Genomic DNA, 21,059 nt, shown 5'->3' on the forward strand with positions numbered 1-21,059 from the left:
CCTAGGTTACTATGAGTGTTGGTGGGAGGGAGCCATTCCTGTACTTTCGGAAGCAAGTCACCTAACAGCTTTTGAGTTCTGACTCCAGTGCCCCCCAGCGGGTCGCTGTCTTTCTGGTGCCCTAAATACTGCAGCAGTTAGAGTTGGCAGGAGCTGTTCCTGCATGTAGACTAGGTGTCCAGACAGCTTTAAGCCAGCTTGTCACTTTCACCTTTTGACCTGAGGGTGCAACTATGGACCCAACATGACTGTTATAATAGAAGGAATCAATAATTTCAAGACGTCAACCAAATTATCTGAAAAAAAAATTGTAGTATGTTCGACTCTATGTGTAAATATTCCCACCTCTCCATTTATGTAGAAGGTTGGCTTTGGGATTGGGGTCAGCGTTCACCTAATGAAAAGATCTCTGAGAAGGTTATCTCACTCTCCTTGGGCCATGAAAAAGATAAATCCTTTATGCGATCATCATTATTGAACTGTGTATCAGAAAAGACTAACTGAAAAAACTAAGGTTTTTTTTTTTTTTTTGGTTCTTTTTTTCGGAGCTGGGGACCGAACCCAGGGCCTTGCGCTTCCTAGGCAAGCGCTCTACCACTGAGCTAAATCCCCAACCCCAAAAACTAAGATTTTAAAAAACCTTAATCATCCAAGCATTGTAGGATACATGTTTTTACTGAAGCCAGTGATAGTAGTATGTGCCTTGCTATGGAGTACGGAGATGAAAAGTCTCTCACTGACTTAATAGAAGAGAAGAACAAAGACAGTGGAAGACCTTTTCCAGCAGCTGTAATTCTCAGAGTTGCTTTGGACATGGTGAGAGGGCGAGAGCATCTGCATCAGGAAAAGAAGCTGCTCATGGAGACAGAAAGTCTTCAAATGTTGTAAATAAAGGTGATTTTGAAACAACTAAAACCTGTGATGTAGGAGTCTCTCTGCCATTGGATGAAAATATGACTGATCCTGGTCCAAGTTATATTGATACTGAGCCCTGGAAACCCAAGGAAGCATTGGAGGAAAATGACCTTATTACTAACAAGGCAGGTATTTTGCTTTTGGCCTTACTCTGTGGGAAATGATGACTTTATGTATTCCACACATCAATCTTCCAGATGGTGATGAGGATGAGGATGAGGATGGTGGTGATGGTGATGACGATGATGCAACCTTTGATGAGAGTGACTTCAATGATGAAGCATACTATGCAGCTCTGGGGACGAAGTCACCCATCAATATGGAAAAAGTGGATGAATCCTACCAGAAAGTCATTGAACTCTTTTGTGTGGGTACTAGTGAAGATCCTAAAGATCACCCATCTGCTACACACATCATTGAGCTTTGGAACTAGATGGCCAATGTTGTGCTGGTCTAAGCTCGAAGTATAATTTGTATGGGAACTGTTAACTAGATGCATTTATTTAGTTAATATAACTTATAATGACTAGATTCTAGAAGTAGTTTATTTTAGGACCATTGTACATAGTTAATTGCATAACTTTCTGACATGTTATTTCTTACATATCCATTTATTGTACTGGATAGTCTGTGAGGTTTTAAAAAAACCCTCCAGGTATTTAAATGCTGTCCCTACTGATTTAAACACTAGTGACCCCTGTCTAAAATGAATTAGGATCAAGGGATTATTGCTTTGTTAAAGGTCTTTGATATTCTCAATTATTTAGTGGGTTATTAAATTTTTCACTATATATGGTACATGTTAATCTTTCTGCTCCTAGTATCCACCCTTTAACTTGCCATTCAGCCCATGTGCCCTGGAACTTGAGAAGAGCATGGTTCAGAAGCACAGCTCCCAGGGTGTCTCAGACCCTGGTTATGGTCTTGCCTCTCTCCACATCTTAGCATCTAATTTACTTTGTTTTTACTGACTGTATCCTAAGTCTTTTAAAGTTATGTAACAATAAACAAGCATTTCCTCATTTGTGATAAGCAATCTGAGGGTAAGAAAATCCCTGACAGTATTTTAGTGGAAAGGTTTCAAAGATCAAAGTCATTTGTTATACAATTTCTAAAGATTATTTTTTGAATTTCAAACAAAATTTTGTTACACATAGGTTGTCAGTTAATTGAATACTTCTCTACATTGTACACAAATATTCTCACTTGCCACAGAAAGGCTACTTCTGCATTTCTCATGTGGTGACACAGCACTACAATCTTTACTGTAACAAAATAGTCACAACGCCATTGTTATTTAAGTTAAAAGCAGGACACTGGTATTTGACACTTGCACCCAATACCATGAATGTACAACTGTCTTTATTCAAAAATACAAATAATTTTTCTGTAGACATGAACAATGACAGCAGAAAACAATTATATATTGTCAAAAGAAGCAATAAATGATGGTGGTTATAGTGATCAGTCACCCAGCCCCTCTCTTCAGTCATTTTCTTCAGGTGACTTCTCTGAAGTCTATTGATAAGGAACCTTCTTTGAGCTTCCTGTCATAGATAAGAGCAAAGGACTACTTTAGGAATTAGAACATGACACTTCTCATACCTCTTTCATTCCATTCGCTGTGCTGATTCCAGGTCCTTTTCTTCTTTAGGAATTCTGTTACTACAGTTTCAGCTGTAGTTACCAATAAGGCCATCTCAACAGCATCCAGTAAAGTAGTTCTAACAACCTTTGTTGGATCAATGATTTCTCCTTTCCACATGTTCACAAAATCTCTGAGCATAGCATCATGCCAGTGTCTGAGGAACTATGCAAAATTTTCTCAACTATCAATGATCCTTCAACACAGTCGTTCTTAATAGTCATGGAAGGAGATTTGAGTGCTTCTTTAATAAATTATATACCTATTTCCTGATCTTTATTATCATGCTTTAATAAGTCTAGGGCTGGTATGACTACAAGACAGGACAACCCCTCCTAGAATATTGCCTTCTTGTAGCATCAAGAGCATCTAAAACTCTGTCTTTCTTCTCATTCACTTCAACATCACATATCCCCTGAGCCTTCAGGACAGCTACTCCATCTGAAAGTTAGCCAGTTTCTCATTCAGCTTTTCCTTTACATCCTCACTAGTTGTGATGTCCAGCTGCTCAGTGATTTCTTGAATACATTTTTCAACTTGAGTTTGTCACCTTTTTCTTTCAAAAGCTTGTCATCATCTTTGGTTAAGACATGATCCTTCAACACATGCATTCTTTTTCTTAAGACATGGGCTTGAACATCTTCAAGATCTAGTTTTCACCCTTCTTCTTGAAATACCATACCACCAGAAACAATAGCCATATGGTTCTGCCTATTGTCTCCAAACCCTAGAGCTCTGATGACTACAACCTGAGGTGCAAACTTAAGCATGTTCAAAACCAGGGAACGTATAGCTTTTCCATCATTATCTTCAGCAATTATGACCAAGGACTTCCAATAAGCATTGCCAATTTCAAGAGCAGGTACAATGAATGGGACACTAGAAATTTTCTTTTCACTCAACAAAAAATAGGCATCTTGGATTTTTCATTTGATCACATTTGTCATCTTTTGATGTGTCATTAAAATATGGAAAAATATCTTTCATCAAACTTCATGCTTCACCAATTTCTAACTCATTATTCAGGGGCTTTCCATCCTTTACTGTGATGACACTCTTTCTTCCAATCTCTTTCATTGTTTCAGAAATTTTATTTACAATGTCTGTCTCCATTTTCAGGAACTGTAACAACCTGAACAAGTTCCTCAGGGGATGTCACAGGCTTAGATTGTATTTTAAGTTAGGCAATTACAGTATCAACAACCAACATAATCTCTCCAGATTTCTACTGGATTGACCCCTTTCCTGACCTTCTCAAAGCCCTCCATGGCTGTAGAACATGCTAGAACAGCAGCAGTGGTAGTGTGATCCCCAGACTCTTCATGTGTGTTTTTGGTAACATTTTGAACAAGTTTAGTTCCAATATTTTTGAACTTATTCTTTAAATTAATTAACTTTGCAACCAGGACCCCATCTTCTATTACTCTGGAACTCCCTAAGTTTACTCAATAGTTACTGTCCTTCCCTGTGGACCAATTTTAACAGCTATAACATTGACTAAAAGGTCTACACATTAAGGCATTACAGTCTGAACATTCACACCAGATTTTGCAATTTAAGCATAGATCCAAGTGAGATGAGAAATAAATATCCAGGACTCTGATCTCAGCTGGTGAAGAACAGAGTAGGCGAAGCATTTCTGCAGTGCAGCAGTAGGAGCACATGGGGAGGCAGGCTATTGGTGATGTGTGAGGGCCCTAAAGGTTATTATATTAGTTACTTTCCTTTTGTTGCAAAAATATCTGACATGAGAAGTTCAAGAAAAGGTGGATTTATTTTGGCTCACAGTTTGAGATTATATGAAGTCATGGCAACCAGAGAGCAACATTGTGTTTGCTATCAAGAAGTAGAGAAATTTAAACTCATTTTCTCCACTCTGTTCAGTCTAGCACCACACCAATAATAACAGTGCCATCCATGTTCAGATTGTATCTTCTTTTTCAGTAAACTTTTCTGAGAAGCATTATCAAAGACACACCCAGAAATATGCTTTATAATGATTTTAAATCTAATCAAGGTAGCAATGAATATTAAATTTATAAACTCTTCTATTAATTTTCTTGACATTAACTGAATACTGCATGAAACTGTGGCTACTTATTTTAATCACAAATTATTAAAAGAATTTTTGCATGAGCCTTTTTCCCATTTACTTCTTACATTCCTTTCAGTTGCCCTCCAAACACTTACCTAGGTTCTGAGAATTATATATAAAAAAATTTAAGAAATTATTTGCATATATATTTTCTCCTCTAAGTTAGTATTAACTTCATCTGTTTCCATTTTCCAGCCTTGTTTTAGTGAAACAGATATTGAACTGGAAGGAAAGTGAAGGGGCCTCAGAGTCAGCACAGAACAAACCCAGCCATCAATTTCACAACACAAAGGAGATTGATTACCTCAGAGATACTTGGGGGTGGGTGGGTCCTGCTTTTTGATCAGACAAAGGCAACAGCAGGTGTCTCTGAAAGAGTGGTTTGAAGAAGAATAAAAGAGTCTGCATGACCTCTGACCAAGCTCTTCTGGCTTTCATAATCTCTATTGAGAAGTCTGATATAATTCTGATATGTCCTCCTTTGTATGTGAGTTGGGCCTTTTCCCTTGCAGCCTTTAATATTCTTTCTTTGTTCTTTATATTATGTGTTTTAACTATTATGGGATGAGAGGATTTTCTTTTCTGGTCTCATTTATTTGGTGTTCTGTAGGCTTCTTGTACCATTATGGCCATCTCTTTCTTTAGGTTGGAAAACTATGATTTTGTTGAAAAAGTGTTCAGGTCCTGTGAGCCAGAAATCTTCATTCTCCTCTATTCTGATTATTCTTAAATTTGGTCTTTCCATTGTGTCCTGAATTTCCTGGATGTTTGGGGTTAAGAGATTATTATGTTTTGAATTTTCTTTAACCGTTGTTTCAATCTCTTCTACCATATTTTCTACATCTGAGATTCTCTCTTCTATCTCTTGTTTTTTGTTGGTGATACTTACATCTGTAATTCCTGATCTCTTTTCTAGATTTTGTCCCATGACAGAAGAATGGATACAGAAAATGTGGTTCATTTACACAATGGAATACTATTCAGCTATTAAGAACGAGGACATCCTGAGTTTTGCAGGCAAATGGATGGAACTATAAAATGTCATCCTGAATGAGGTAACTAAGATACAACATGCATGGTATGTTCTCATCAATAAGAAGGTATTAGCCAAAAAAAAAAGTACAGAATAACCAAGATACAGTCCACAGAACTCAAAAAAGTCAACAAGCTGAAAGGCCCAAGTGGGAACACATCAGTTCCACTTGGGAGGGAGAAGAAAGCAACCACAAGGGGGGAGGGATGGAGGGACAGGTGAAAGAAAGAGTATGCAGGGAGAGGGGAACATGATCTGGTATTGGGTGGGAGAAAAGGACTGAAGCCCTAAGGGCTAGCAGAAAGCATAGAAACAGGTGACATTGGGAAGAGGCCGAAAGTGGGTACCAGCTCAAGGGGAAGCCCCAAGACCTGACACCATTACTGAAGCTATGGGGAGTTCACAAAAAGGGACCTATTGTTACTGCTCTCCAAAAGACCCAAGAAACAGCTGAAAGAATCAGATGCAAATATGTGCACCCAACCAATGAACAGAAGCTGCTGACCTCTCTGGTTGAATTAGGGAAAAGCTGGAGGAAGCTAAGGAGGCAGTCAACTCTGTAGGAGGACCAGCAGTCTCAATTAACCTGGATCCCTGAGACCTCTCAGACACTGGATCACCAACCTGTCAGCATACACTAGCTGAGATAAGGCCTCCAACACATATACAGAAGAGGACTCCTGGGTCTGGGTTCAGTCAAGGAAGATGAACCTAATCCTCAAGAGACTGGAGGTTCCAGGAAGTTTGGAGGTCTGGTGGGGCGGGTAGGGTGTGGACATCCTTGTGGAGACAGGGTTGTGGGATGAGGGGGACACGGGGAGGGCAGGTGGCGGGGTGGAGGTATGGAATATGGAACTCTCAGGGAAGTGGACTGGGAGGGGAATAAAATCTGGAATGTAAAAATAAATAAGTAAATAAATAAATGTTTTTTGTTTTTTGTTTTTTTTAAGAAGAAGAAAGAGAGATCTGTGCTAGATTGAGTTGGTAAATCCTGATTGGACATGTTAACCTGTATAGCTAAATAATGAAGCTTGGAAACTGGACCTTGGTGGGCAGGTTCAGGAATGAGTCAGGCATAAGGAAGCTTCCAAATAAGAAAATGGATCTTGCTGGATAGCTTTAGAAATGTGGAAGTACTTAGAAACCTAATGCTTTAGCAAGGAAGAGGAAAGGGGGTGGGGCAAGACCCACTGGCCACATGTTTGTGATGCTTGGGCCTGTTTGCAGGCCCTTCAAAAAGAACAGTCAGTTCTAATTAAGATACTCTCTGTGTACTTTCAAAGTAAAATAGTTCTTTAGCCTGAATGCGTGAACTTGTGCTGAAACTTGGTCTGAAGATATTGTATGTACACATATTATTTCCTTTCTCAGAGTGGGTAGAAACCTGAGTCTTTCCTCTCTCCTTAACCTAGAGTCTGTAATGGAAGCTGTGAGCTTTGTTATATTCCTCTGGGTTTCTATGAAATGATAATATCCAGACGATAACACTATAATTGCATGTGAAAGAGGATAGATTAATATCCATAGAGAGGATTCCATCTGGATGAGGGGTTCTGGTACATATGTTTTATATTTAATCTTAAGTCTCATTTTGTAAGTGAAAATTTCAACTCCATAAAGCTTTGGAGACTTTCCCATGTTTACATAAGCAATGATGAAATCCTACCACTCTGACTTCATGTCTATTCTTAAAATTGGACAATGGACTCATCATTATTGAGCAATGGGTAAAATAGGAAACATTGCAACTGACTGTAATACTTTAGGTCACTAGGTGCAATAAGTATTAAAATTTAGATTCTGGGGCCAGGCACGACAGCATATGCTAAATTCACAGTCACAACACTTGTGAAGTAGAGGCAGGAGTACCAAGAGTTATAACCTGTTCTTAGTTATGCTAGGAGTTTAAGACTGACCTAGAGCTACCCTGTCCAAGAGAACTAAAAGGAAGGAAGGAAAGGAGGTAGAGGAAGAGGAGGAGGTAGAGGAAGAGGAGGAGAGTGTTTGATTTCTATTCATTATCCATCCCTTCAATAATATTGGACTTAGTCTCTGCTCCTTTAAGATGGATGAAATATCACTGACATTTTCAGTTTTATTAAAATATTAAAGGTGTCCGTCTAAAAAGCATGGCTAGGCATTTGGAGCATGGTTGCCATCAGTAAGCAGTATAGAATGCTTTTCAATCATAAATTCCTTTTCATTACTCCCCAAATCCACATGAAATATTCATATGAAAGTCTACTTTTTTATTTTCTAAAGAAGAAACAGAAACACAGAAAGGTTAGTATCCTGATAAAGTCTTAAATGGACAGAGGTGTGACTCAGTTGCAGGCATTTGAGTTTTCATTCTGAGAATGAAAAGCAGTGCAAACAAGGCTCTAGATATGCACTCACCAGTTTTCATGATGAACATGCACTCAAAGTTCCACAGATGAATGGAGCAACCCACAACACGGCCTAGAGTTCCTGACATGGACATAGAACAGAAGAAAACATATGTACCTCATAGCTACAGGGGAAGAGTCTCTAAGTTATAGCGTAGAAATGATCCACAAAACTGCTGCTACTCACAGTCTACAAAGGTCATAGGAAAAACAAGGATGAATCATGTCTTAAGGAGCTCAAATAGTTCCTCAGGAGTTCCACAAGTAGAAACACGCATATTCCAAACATTGTGACAAGTTGCTGTAGTTCAGGGGAAGTATTGTTGTGTTAACTTCTTTAGTTCCTTAAACTTCAAATTTTGTTTCTTTTTTCTCATTTTTTATAGATTCTTACTAAACTAATACAAACATTAAAACATTATGCATGACATCTTATAAAAATGAATTAAGAAATTACCTTGTCTTGGACCTCAAGACCGTGAGCATACATCTATCAGATGTAGGATTGGTAAAGCACAGGGGAAATTTTCCTGAACAGAGCACCAATGACTTATGCTCTAAGATCAAGAATTGACAAAAGGGACCTCATAAAACTACAAAGCTTCTGTAAGGCAAAAGACACTGTCATTAGTACAAAATGGCAACCAACAGATTGGGAAAAGATCTTTACCAATCCTACATCGGATAGAGCACTAATATCCAAAATATACAAAGAACTCAAGAAGTTTGACTCCAGGGAGCCAAATAACCCTATTAAAAATGGGGTACAGAGCTAAACAAAGAATTGTCAGCTGAGGAATATCGAGAAGTAACTAAAGGAAGGCTCAACATCCTTGGTTATCAAGGAGATTCAGATCAAAACAATCCTAAGAATCCATGTCACACCAATCAGAATGGCTAAGATCAAAAAACAGATGCTGGCGAGGATGTGGAGAAAGAGGAACACTCCTCCATTATTGGTGGGATTGCAAACTGGTACAACCACTCTGGAAATCAGTTTGGAGGTTCCTCAGAAAATTGGACATTCCACTACCTGAGGACCCAGTTATACCTCTTCTGAGCATATATCCAAAATATGCTCCAAAATACAACAAAGACACATGCTCCACTATGTTCATAGCAGTCTTATTTATAATAGCCAGAAGCTGGAAAAAAAACAGATGACCTTCAACAGAGGAATGGATATAGAAAATGTGGTACATTTACACAATGGAGTATGACTCAGCTATCAAAAACAATGACTTCATGAAATTAATAGGCAAATGAGTGGAACTAGAAAATATCATCCTGAGTGAGGTAACCCAGTCACAAAAAGCATACTTGGTATGCTCTTACTAATAAGCCCAAAAGCTCGGATTACCCAAGATACAATTCACAGACCATATTTAGCTCAAGAAGAAGGAAGACCAAAGTGTGGATGCTTCAGTCCTTCTTAGAAAGGGGAACAAAATACTCATGGAAGGAAATACACAGGCAAAGTGTGGAGCAGATACTGAAGGAAAGGCTATCCAGAAACATCCTCATCTGGGGATCCATCCCATATACAGACAACAAACCTATTGTGGATGCCAAGAATTGCTTGTTTACAGGAGCCTGATAAAAGTGTCTCTTGAGAGGCTCTGTCAGAGCCAGACAAATACAGAGGCAGATACTTGAAGCTGACCATTGGACTGAACACAGCATTCCCAAAGGAGAAATTATCGAAAGGACTAAAGGAGCTGAAAGAGTTTCCAACCCCATAGGAAGAGCAGCAATATTAACCAACCTGATAGCCCAGAACTCCCAGGGACTAAACAACCAATGGAGCTGCATATGTAGCAGAGGATGGCCTTGTAAGACATCAATGGGAGTAGAGGCCCTTGGTCCTGTGAAGGGGGGATACCCCAGTGTAGAGGAATGCCAGGGTGGGGTAGTCAGGAGTGGAAGAGCACCCTAATAGAAGCAGGGAGTGGAGGAATGGGATAGGGATTTCTGGAGGGGCAACCTGGGACAGAAATAACATTTGAAATGTAAATAAATAAAATATGCAATAAACAAAAAATAATCGAATACTGAAAAAAAAGAAAAACAAACAAATCTTAACAGCCTGCTTATCCATACACGCCAGAGCAAAACTAACTCATAGACTATTGTGGCGGGTTAGTGTTGTTATTAAAAGTCTCACTGTTGTGAAATATTGGCTCATGCCCATCTGGATACAGCACACCAAACCAACAAGGTTCCATGTGGAGAGATTTAATGGGAGAATGAGACAAGGGGAAGGGGCAAGAAAAAGAAGAGAAAAAGAGAAAGAGAGAGGGGAGAGAGAGAGAGAGAGAGAGAGAGAGAGAGAGAGAGAGAGAGAGCGCAGAAGCTGTCTGCCTTTCATTTGGAATATGATGTAACTACTCCCAGGTGGAGTTGCGAATTGAACCAAAAGGTCTTCTGTGAATGTATGGCCGTTGCCACAGCAACAGGTACCAAAGGTGTCCCTGCTGAAGGTAATACCAAAAATTATCCTAATGGTGCTTGTATTCTAATGCTAATTTGGGGTCTCCAAGACTGGTTACCCCAAAGATGAAAGAGTGTGCAGTAAGACATTGAGTGACCCTTCCCCCAGTTATTGTGATTAGTAATTAAGATGCCAATAGCCAATCACTAGGCAGACGATACATAGGTGGGGTTGAAGTTTCACAGGCTTGGGAAGAGAGAATCATGAGGAGGAAAAGGAAGAAGAAATTGCCATGGAAGAAGAATGTGTAGGAAGGAGAAGGAGGGCCACCATGTGATAGCTGAGTCATAAAAACATGACCATGTAGGCTGGCCAATTGGAGGTAAGCGCAGCCCAGATGGAACACAGTAAATAGAGTAATAACTCGGGTTTGTCAATAGGAGAATAGATTCTAGCATCATGGAGGGTAGGCAGCTGAACAGCTATTGTGCTGCCTAAAGCATATTAAAAATATAAAGGCTGCATGTCTTTCATCCAGGAACATAAACAGTCAAAGATGTTGTAGAAGCACCAGCCTGGGATTTCTAATAATTACCACAACAGACTACCATTTGTGCTTCAAAAACACTGGTCTTGGATCTAGGTTGCATATCAAACCAACTGGGGAAATTTAAAAATCTCCTGCAAGTCAAAAGCCAACAGAGGAGCTTCTGCATTGATGAAAACACAATATTCTTAACCTTCTTGTAAACGCAACATCTGTCACATAATAAACAAGGGTCTTCATGGCTGTTTCCATAGGGCTAACACACCAATTGTCAAAAAGCTTCAGTAAGGTAGCATGAGAATAAAAGAGGGGCTGCTAGCAATGTGAAAGAGATAGGAGAATGGCAAAGAATATGAAAAAGTCATAAAGGAAATAATCACAGTAATTAATGTTCACATAGAAGAATTCCAAATAACCAGATGTGAATGACATTCTCTGCCTTTCTACTAGAACAAAGCAAACAATCTTTTGGAAAAAAATAATACATGCAAAATTTGGAGGAACATTATTCACAAGAGCATTATTAAAAAGTAAATACATTTCATTTTGTTTCCATGGCAGTTTATCTGCACAGTTAGGAGAAATTCATTCTTACTACTATGTGTTCTTACATTTAAACCAACAAAAAGGGTCTGAACTCTTTATAGAAGAAAATGAGGACTTATAAATTATTGTAATCTGTTTGCTTAGTTGTTTTTAACAAGAAACAAAACAAAACAAAAAACAAAAACCTAAACTTCTTAAGGTTCTAACCTACTTCCTTAAGAGTGATCGCTAAGTGAAATGATCCGTAAAGCACTGCCACACCATTTTACAAATGATAATTTTTGGTTCTACCATTTCAATGACTTCAAAGGTTAATGGTGTGCTTATCATTCCTGTCCAGGTCTCATTAGGCACATATTGTCAGAAAGGTATTTACCATCAGTGAATGTTCACTGAGTCAATAGTGGTAATGAGGGGCTACATTTTCTCAGTAATAGGAGTAAAACATAATTATCATTTTGCCATATGTGTTGAATGAGTGAGCTAGGTCTTCCTGAACTAACCAGTTATGCTACTGGTCACCAACAGGCAGGAAGAGAATTTGGTAAATGAGAACAAACTACACAGATTAAAGTGATAGACTAGGGTGCAAGACTTTCATAACATTTCTATAAAATAGACAAGGACAAGGATACACGGACAAATTAGACAAACTCAATGACAATAGAACAAGAGAAGACTTGTTTAAGGAGGGAACATGAGAAAGGGGAAAGGAAGCAGCATAAAGGGTGTCACCATGTGCTTATGTAAAAATCGAGCTTTTAAGAAAATAAATGCACTGAAAGCATTTGGGTTATCCCTGTGTTTGTTTCACAGACTCCAAATGGTTTGGGTGTGGATATGCTTTTGAGCAGCTTCGTTTCCTTGAGTCCTGTTCAATTAAAGAACTTAAGAATTTAGGAATTTAAGAAAATAACTCATTAGAGAAAAACAAAACAAAATAAAACTGGTAACTTCAAGCATTTTAACTACATGTTTAAGAATTGAGAGTCATTCACATGGTGTTAATTGTTACTATGAATGCTGTAAGATTGATAGTGTTGTGGCAAAGAGGCAGTGTCCTGGCACCATATAGTAGGGGTGGAGACTATGAAGGAAGACCGAGAGAAGCATTGACATAAGATGCAGACTTAGTTCAGTGGAGTCACCAAGATACTGGAGATGCAAGAACTTCGAAACTCATGCCAAAGGGAGTGGTAGTTCTGCAATACCCTCTCTCGTGTGTGTGTGTGTGTGTGTGTGTGTGTGTGTGTGTGTGTGTTACAGATGGTAGAGCTAGAGAAGGAGGACCAACAGACTAACAGAGCCCTTTGGAATCAGATGCTAAAGTGTGAATCTCAAATGTCAGACATTGAGTTACTTAAAATACTGAATTTTTCATTGTAATTTGATTTGCTTATTACTGTCCAAAAGTTGTTCCCTCTTGGAATAAGAAAGGTTTAAATTTACTTTGATTCTACAGTTATGACTTTGGGTGTTTTAAACAAGATCATTGGCCTTTAAAGTTTGCTAAAATTTAAAGATTATGGTACTTGCAAAATTGTACTGTATTTTATCTTATAATATATAAGCATAAGATCTTGGGAACAAACAAGAAAGGAAAATTTATTACTTGAGGTGATGCATTTGTGTGTCAGATTGACAAGAGAATCCACATCAGAAGAATCTCCAATTGCTAAAAATCACTTAAAGAAATGTTCGAAATGATCAGGGAAATGCAAATCAAAATGATCCTGAGACTTCACTTTACACCATTTAGAATGGCTAAGATAAAAAAAAAACTCAGGTGATGACTGCGACCGGATCTGAACATACCCAAACAGCTCCATGCACCTAAATCCTGTGAGAGGGAGAGCTAGACTTTCAGAGGTGCAGACACGCCTGGGAAACCAGAGGAGATTACTCTCTACCCACATTTCTGACTCCAGAGGAAAAAAACTAGTGCCATTTGGGCCCTCTGTGCACAGGGACCCAGAAGTAGGGGCAGGCCTAGCCCTGAGGAGTGACTTCAAGCCCAAGACCAGAAGTAAGTCCAACTTTTCTGCTCCAAGTGACCTGCCGGAACTCAGGACACATGCCCACAGGAACAGCTGAAAGCCAGTGGACAGGAACGACTACATGCCTGAAAGCAGAACACTCTGTTCCCATAACTGGCTGAAAGAGAACAGGACAACAGATCTACAGCATTCCTGACACACAGGCCTATAGGACGATCTAGCCACTGTCAGAAATAGCAGAACAAGGTAACACCAGAGACAACCTGATGGTGAGAGTAAGCGCAGAAACCCAAGCAACAGAAACCAAGACTACTTGGCATCATCAGAGCCCAATTCTCCCCCCAAAGCAAACATTGAATATCCAAACACACCAGAAAAGCAAGATCTAGATTTAAAATCACATTCAATCATGATGATGGAGGACTTCAAGACAGACATAAAGAACTCCCTTAGATAAAGGCAGAAAAACACAAGTAAACAAGTAGAAGCCCTTAGAGACTAAGTACAAAAATCCCTGAAAGAATTACAGAGAAACACAATCAAACAGGTAAAGGAATTGAAAATGGAAATAGAAACAATAAAGAAAGCACAAAGGGAGACAACCCTGGATACAGGAAACCAAGCATCACCAACAGAATACAAGAGATAGAAGAGAGAATCTCAGGAGCAGAAGATTCCATAGAAAACATAAACACAATGGTCAAAGATAATGTAAGACGGAAAAAGCTACTAACTCAAAACATGCAGGAAATCCAGTACACAATGAGAAGATCAAGCCTAAGGATAATAGGTATAGAAGAGAGTGAAGACTCCCAACTCGAAGGACCAGTAAATATCTTCAACAAAATCATAGAAGAAAACTTCCATAACCTAAAGTAAGAGATGCCCATAACATACAAGAAGCCTACAGAACTCCAAATAGATTGGGCCAGAAAAGAAACTCCTCCTGTCACATAATAGTCGAAACACCAAACACACAAAATAAAGAAAGAATATTAAAAGCAGTAAGGGAAAAAGGTCAATTAACATATAAAGGCAGACCTATCAGAATCACACCAGACTTCTCACCAGAGACGATGAAAGCCAGAAGATCCTAGACAGATGTCATACAGACCCTAAGAGAACACAAATGCCAGCCTAGGTTACTGTATCCAGCAAAACTCTCAATTAACATAGATGGAGAAACCAAGATAATCCATGACAAAACGAAATTTACACAATATCTTTCTACAAATCCAGCCCTACATAGGGTAATAAATGGTAAAGCCCAACACAAGGAGGCAAGCAACACCCTAGAGAAAGCAAGAAACTAATCTGTTTTGCAACAAAGAGAAGACAAGCACCTAAAGAAATGCTCAACATCTTTAGTCATAAGGGAAATGCAAATCAAAACAACCCTGAGATTCCACCTCACACCAGTCAGAATGGCTAAGGTCAAAAACTCCGGTGACAGCAGATGCTGGCAAGGATGTGGAGAAAGAGGAACACTCCTCCATTGTTGGTGGGATTGGAAACTGGTACAACCATTCTGGAAATCAGTCTGGAGGTTCCTCAGAAAATTGGACATTGCACTACCTGAGGACCCAGCTATACCTCTCTTGGGCATATACCCAAAAGATGCCCCAACATATAACAAAGACACGTGCTCCACTATGTTCCTAGCAGCCTCATTTATAATAGCCAGAAGCTTGAAAGAACCCAGATGCCCTTCAACAGAGGAATGGATACAGAAAATGTGGTACAGATACACAATGGAATACTACTCAGCTATCGAAAACAATGACTTTATGAAATTCATAGGCAAATGGATGGAACTGGAAAATATCATCCTGAGTGAGGTAACCCAATCACAGAAAAACACACATGGTATGCATTCATTGATAAGTGGATATTAGCCCAAATGCTCAAATCACCCTAGATACACAGAACACATGAAACTCAACAAGGATGACCAAAATGCAGATGCTTCACTCCTTCTTTAAAAGGGGAAGAAGGATACCCTTAGGAGGGGATAGGGAGACAAAGTTTAGAACAGAGGCTAAAGGAACGCCCATTCAGAGCCTGCCCCACATGTGGCCCATATATATATACAGCCACCAAACTAGATGGATGAAGCAAAGACGTGTAGGCTGACAGGGACTGAATGTAGATCTCTTCTGAGAGACACAGCCAGAATATGGCAGAGAATGGGACCCCGGTTGAAGGAATCAGAGAAAGGACTGAAAGAGCTGAAGGAGCTTGAGACAGCATATGAACAACAGTGCCATCCAACCAGAGCTTCGAGGGACTAAGCCACTATGCAGACTATACATGGACTGACCCTGGGCTCCAACTGCATAGGTAGCAATGAATAGCCTAGTAAGGGCACCAGTGGAAGGGGAAGCTCTTGGTCCTGTTGAGGCTGGACTCCCAGTAAAAGAAATTCTTGGGGGGGAGGGCGGGAATGCGGGGAGGACGGGGAGGGAAACACCCATATAGAAGGGGGGTAGGAGGGGTTAGGGGGATGTTGGCTTGCAAACCGAAAAAGGGAATAACATTTGATATTTAAATAAGAAATACCCAATTTAATACAGATGGAGAAAAAAAAACTCAGGTGACAGCACATGTTAGTGAAAATGTGGACAAAGAGTAATAGTGTTCTGTTGCTGGTGGTTTGGAAAATTTGTCATGACTCTATTTCACTAGGGGTTATAAGTTTTTGAATTGTTTATCTGATAATGATTTAAATTTGAAATGAGTATCCATTGAAAGAATTATCCATTCATGATTTTCTGGATTTTCTGTGTCTGTTGTTATGTTCCCATTTCCTTTTGATTTTGTTATTTTTAATAATCACTCTCCTTCTTTTAGTTAGCTTGAATAAGATCTTATCTGACTTGTTGATTTTGTCAAAGAACCAACTCTTTGTTTTATTGATTCTTCATAGTATTTTTTGTTTCTATAGTATTTATCTCAGCCCTCAGATTATTTCTTGCTGTCTACTCTCTTGGGTGTGTTTACTTCTTGTTTTAGAGCTTTCAGGTGTTTGCTTCAGTATTCCTCTCTTTAGGTTTTGTCTGGACATAGGGTATTTTTCCCACTATTGCTAACACTATATAACTAATAGTAGTGTTTCTTTTATAAAAGTAGGTGCCCTTGTGTTTGTGGTATAGGTGTTGAGAATTGAAATGTCATGTTGGTGGTGTTCTTCCCCATCTCTCTTGGTTAATTTTGGTTTGAAGTTTATATTGTTAGCTTGCTTCTTAGGTCCATTTGTTTGGAATATCTTTTTCCAAACTTTACCTTGGTATAATATATATTTATCCTTGATATTGAAATATGTTTCTTGTATGCAGCAAAAGGCTGGAGCCTCTTTTTGCATTCATTCTGTTAATCTGTGTCATTTTATTGAAGAATTTAGACCACTGATATTGAGTGATATCCATGACACTAAACATTGACTCCTGGTATTTTGATGTTGGTGATGGTGATGGTGGTGGTGGTAGTGGTGGTGGTGGTGGTGGTGGTGGTGGTGGTGGTGGTGGGGGTGGTGGTGGTGGTGGTGGTTGTGGGGGTGGTGGTGGTGTGTGTGTGTGTATGTGTGTGTTTGTGTGTATATGTGTTTGTGTGTGTGTGTTTCCCTTCTTTTGCATTTCCTTGTATAAAATTATTTTCTTCTTGTGACTTAATGGGTACAGTTAACCTTCTAGACCTTCTGTAGTTCTAGATTTGTAGATATATAATATTTAAATTTGACTTTATAATGAAATATCTTATATTCTCCATCTATGGTGATTGAATTGTGCTGGGTATATTAGTCCAACCTGGTATCTATGGTCTCTTAGATTTTGTATCACATCTCTCAATACCTCCCTGGATTTTAAAGTCTCCATGAAGAAGTCATGTGCAATTCTAATAAATCTGCCTTTATATTTCATTTGGCCTTTTTCCTTGCAACTTTCACAATTCCTTAGTCTGTATATTTATTGTTTTGATTATTATGTAATGAAGGGACTTCTTTTCTGTTCTAATTATTTGATGTTCTGTGTGCCTCTTTTAACTTTATAGGCATCTCCTTCTTTATGTTAGAAATTTTTCTTTTATATTTTGTTGAAAAGATATTTTCTGGGCCTTTGAACTGCTCTCTTCTTCCTCTATTCTTATTATTTTTAGCTTTAATCACTCCAAAGTATCCCACATTTCCTGGATGTTTTGTGTCAGGAATGTTTTATATTTCATGTTTTCTTTGACCACTGTATCTATTCCCTCTATTGTATCTTCAATACCAGAAATTCTCTCTTCAGTCTATTATATTCCATTGGTGAAGCTTTCCTCTGGATTTCTTATTTGAGTTCATAATATTTTTCCCAGAATCACCTCAATTTATTCTTTCTTTATTACTTCTATTTACATTTTCAGGTCTTAAACATATTTCTTCATTTCATTCAAAATATGACAAGGAACATATTCATTTTGTGCAATTGTTTGTGCTCTTCAAGATTTCTTGAAAGTGTTTATTTCTTCTTTAAGGACCTCTCTCATCATCATATTGGTGATTTTACTTTTTTCTTGTATTTCAGCTATGTTGAAATAATCAGAGCCCACTGTGGTAAATGAGCTCTAGTGCAGACATATTGTCATGAATACTATTAATTTTGTTTTTAATGTTCCATCTAAGTATTTTGGTTTAAGGAGATTACAGGTCTATGTGCTAATTTCTAGGAAGTCAGAAAGTGTCTGCCTGTGGGTTCCATAGGGTGCATGGACAGGAAAATGGAGGGCTTCAGCTTGGACAAGACTGAAGGATTGGGTCTTCTGGAAGAACAAAGATAGATAGAGAAGTTATGTGTGCAGCCTACCAGGTCTTCTGGCTAGTGTGACTCATGGTTGAGAGAGTAAAGGCTGGGATGCCACTGTGATTAGAGGGAAGGAGGCCATGAGGTAAGACATGGAGAGTGTGAAAAGGAGGCCGCAGCTGGTGTTCTGTTGCTAGTCTAAAAGTGAGCCTAAAGGATTGGGTCTGCTGAGGGTATAGAGAGACTAGAGAAGTTCTGCTGGCAGCCTCAAATTTAGTTTTGTTAATATTGATAAATGTTACTAACTTTCACACACACACACACACACACACACACACACACACACACACACACACACACATATGATCTTCAACCTATAAAAACTCCCTAGAGTAACTGACACATTAGTAACACCCAAGAATAATGACAGTGACTACGAAGTCAAGCTAATGATGGCTTATGTTTTATAGTATCTTACAATTTACAACACATCCTCATGAGTTTTATCAAGTTAGAGAATGACTCATGACTCTATAAAGTGTTTTAAGCTTTTTGGTAAAAGGCAGTAAAAGTTAAAGCAATTTATTTCCTGTTTGATCGTCATATTTCTATCATGCATGCTTTGCATTGCTTATTTATCCTAACTCCCTTCACGTATGTAGCATCAAGTAGCAAGGACAAAACAACATAAATTAGAATCGTCAGGTAACAAAATCAATGAGTTCCTTTTTAAATAAACCTTTATAAAAATAGTTTTAGATTCTTGGGGATGTTCTAAACAGGAATTCCTTTTGTCAAGTCTACCTTCTTGTGGGTATGTTATCTTAGTGTTGTACTTTCGTCACAACTAATAAGCCAATATTGATACTTTTCTTATTTAATTGATATTTCATTTGTTTTTCCACCCACATTATTGTGTTTCTTTTTATGTTGCAGAACTTAATCAAGGTGCACACACTATGTAGTTATGGTGGCTACTTTTTTCTCTCTTCTGTAAGAGCTTCTTAGACTTCTCAAGTTCGGCTTCTTTTATTCTTTCTTTCTTAAGCTAGAGTTACAGATCTGGAGGAGGAAGCCCACAGAGTCAAAGTGCTGTATTTCTCATTTTATATCAACAGTTATAAGTTTTCATGGTTTATCTCTGGTACAGTTAAAATTAGTTCCCTGGCTGAGGCTTAGTTTGCCTGAGAGCTTTGCTATAAAGTCACACTTCAGCCCTTCCCAATACCTTAAATGTCAACATGTTACTACCTAGCGCATAGGTAGGGGCCTAAAATTCACCTCCTCAAAAGGACAGCAGCTTCATAAATTATTTGAACATCTCTATACAGATATGCCTCTGCCTTGTTTCTTAATTGTTTAACCATTGTATTTGTAGAAATATTGATTGAGAACATTAAACATTGTGGAATAAATCTAGTAAATAATACGTTATTTATTTTGTTACTCAAATTGTTCAGCTTTTGCTATCAGAACCTTGGAATTTGGCTCCTGTATCCTAAAACTCTGTAGTTTTAGGAGGTTTGATTTTTCTTGACCACTGTTTTATTTCCCATGGCTGTTAAATATTAGTCAGAGTATCTAACCTGCAGCTCATAGAGCATGTGCATTATATAATAGCTAGAAATGTGGTCCAACATGTTTGTGAACCACAATACCATACTACAATAACAAAACATTAATCAACCTTGTGATTAAAACATTTAAAAACATGTTCCTGTCAGCAAGCATTTCTTGGCATCAGCAAAAGTATCTGGGTTTGGTGGCTGCAAATAAGATGAATCCCCAGGTGGGGCACTTCAGTTCCCGCTCCACTCTTTGTCTCTCTATTTCCTCCTATGAGTATTTTGTTCTTGCTTCCAAGAAGGGATGAAGCACCCACATTTTGGTCTTCCTTCTTCTTGAGCTTGATATGATCTGTGAATTTTTAATTAGGTATTCCAAGTTTTTGAACTAATGTCCATTTATCAGTGAGTGCATACCATGTATGTTCTTTTGTGACTGGGTTACCTCACTCAGGATGATATTTTCTAGTTCCGTCTATTTGCCTAAGAATTTTTATGTATTCGTTGTTTTTGATAGCTGAGTAGTACTCCATTGTGTAAATGTACCACGTTTTCTCTATTCATTCCTCTGTTGAAGGGCATCAGGGTTCTTTCCAGCTTCTGGCTATCATAAATATGGTTGATATGAACATAGTGGATCATGAGTCCTTCTTATAGGTTGCAGCATCATTTGGGTATGTACCCAGGAGTGGTATAGCTGGATCCTCAGATTTTACTATGTTCAGTTTTGTGAGGAACTGCCAGACTGCTTTCCAGAGTGATTGTAGCAGCTTGCAATCCCACCAACAAGTGTAGAATGTTCCTCTTTCTCTACCTCCTTTCTCCAGCACTTGCTGTCATGTGAGTTTCTGATCTCGGCCATTCTGACTGGTGTGAGGTGGAATCTCAGGGTTGTTTTCATTTGTATTTTCCTGCTGACTAAGGATGTCGAACATTTCTTCAGGTGCTTCTCAGCCATTCAGTATTCTTCAGCTGAGAATTCTTTCTTTAACTCTGCACCCCATTTTTATAGGGTTATTTGGTTCTCTATGGTCTACCTTCTTGAGTTCATTGTATATATTAGATATTAGCCCTTTATCAGATGTAGGATTGATAAAGATCTTTTCCTAATCTGTTAGTTGCC

General features: G+C 38.6%; 2 pseudogenes; one reads left to right on the plus strand and one right to left on the minus strand.

Moving 5' to 3' along the window:
• Nucleotides 1–244: 244 nt before the first annotated feature.
• On the plus strand, nt 245–1,404 carry Pbk-ps1 (PDZ binding kinase, pseudogene 1; annotated as a pseudogene).
• Nucleotides 1,405–2,497: 1,093 nt separating this feature from the next.
• LOC148006693 (60 kDa heat shock protein, mitochondrial-like) overlaps nt 2,498–21,059 on the minus strand; it is a 111,041-nt pseudogene continuing 92,479 nt past the window's right edge.

This window comes from Rattus norvegicus, chromosome 2, assembly GCF_021556685.1.
Source record: "Rattus norvegicus strain SHRSP/BbbUtx chromosome 2, alternate assembly SHRSP_T2T, whole genome shotgun sequence".
NCBI lineage: Eukaryota > Metazoa > Chordata > Mammalia > Rodentia > Muridae > Rattus > Rattus norvegicus.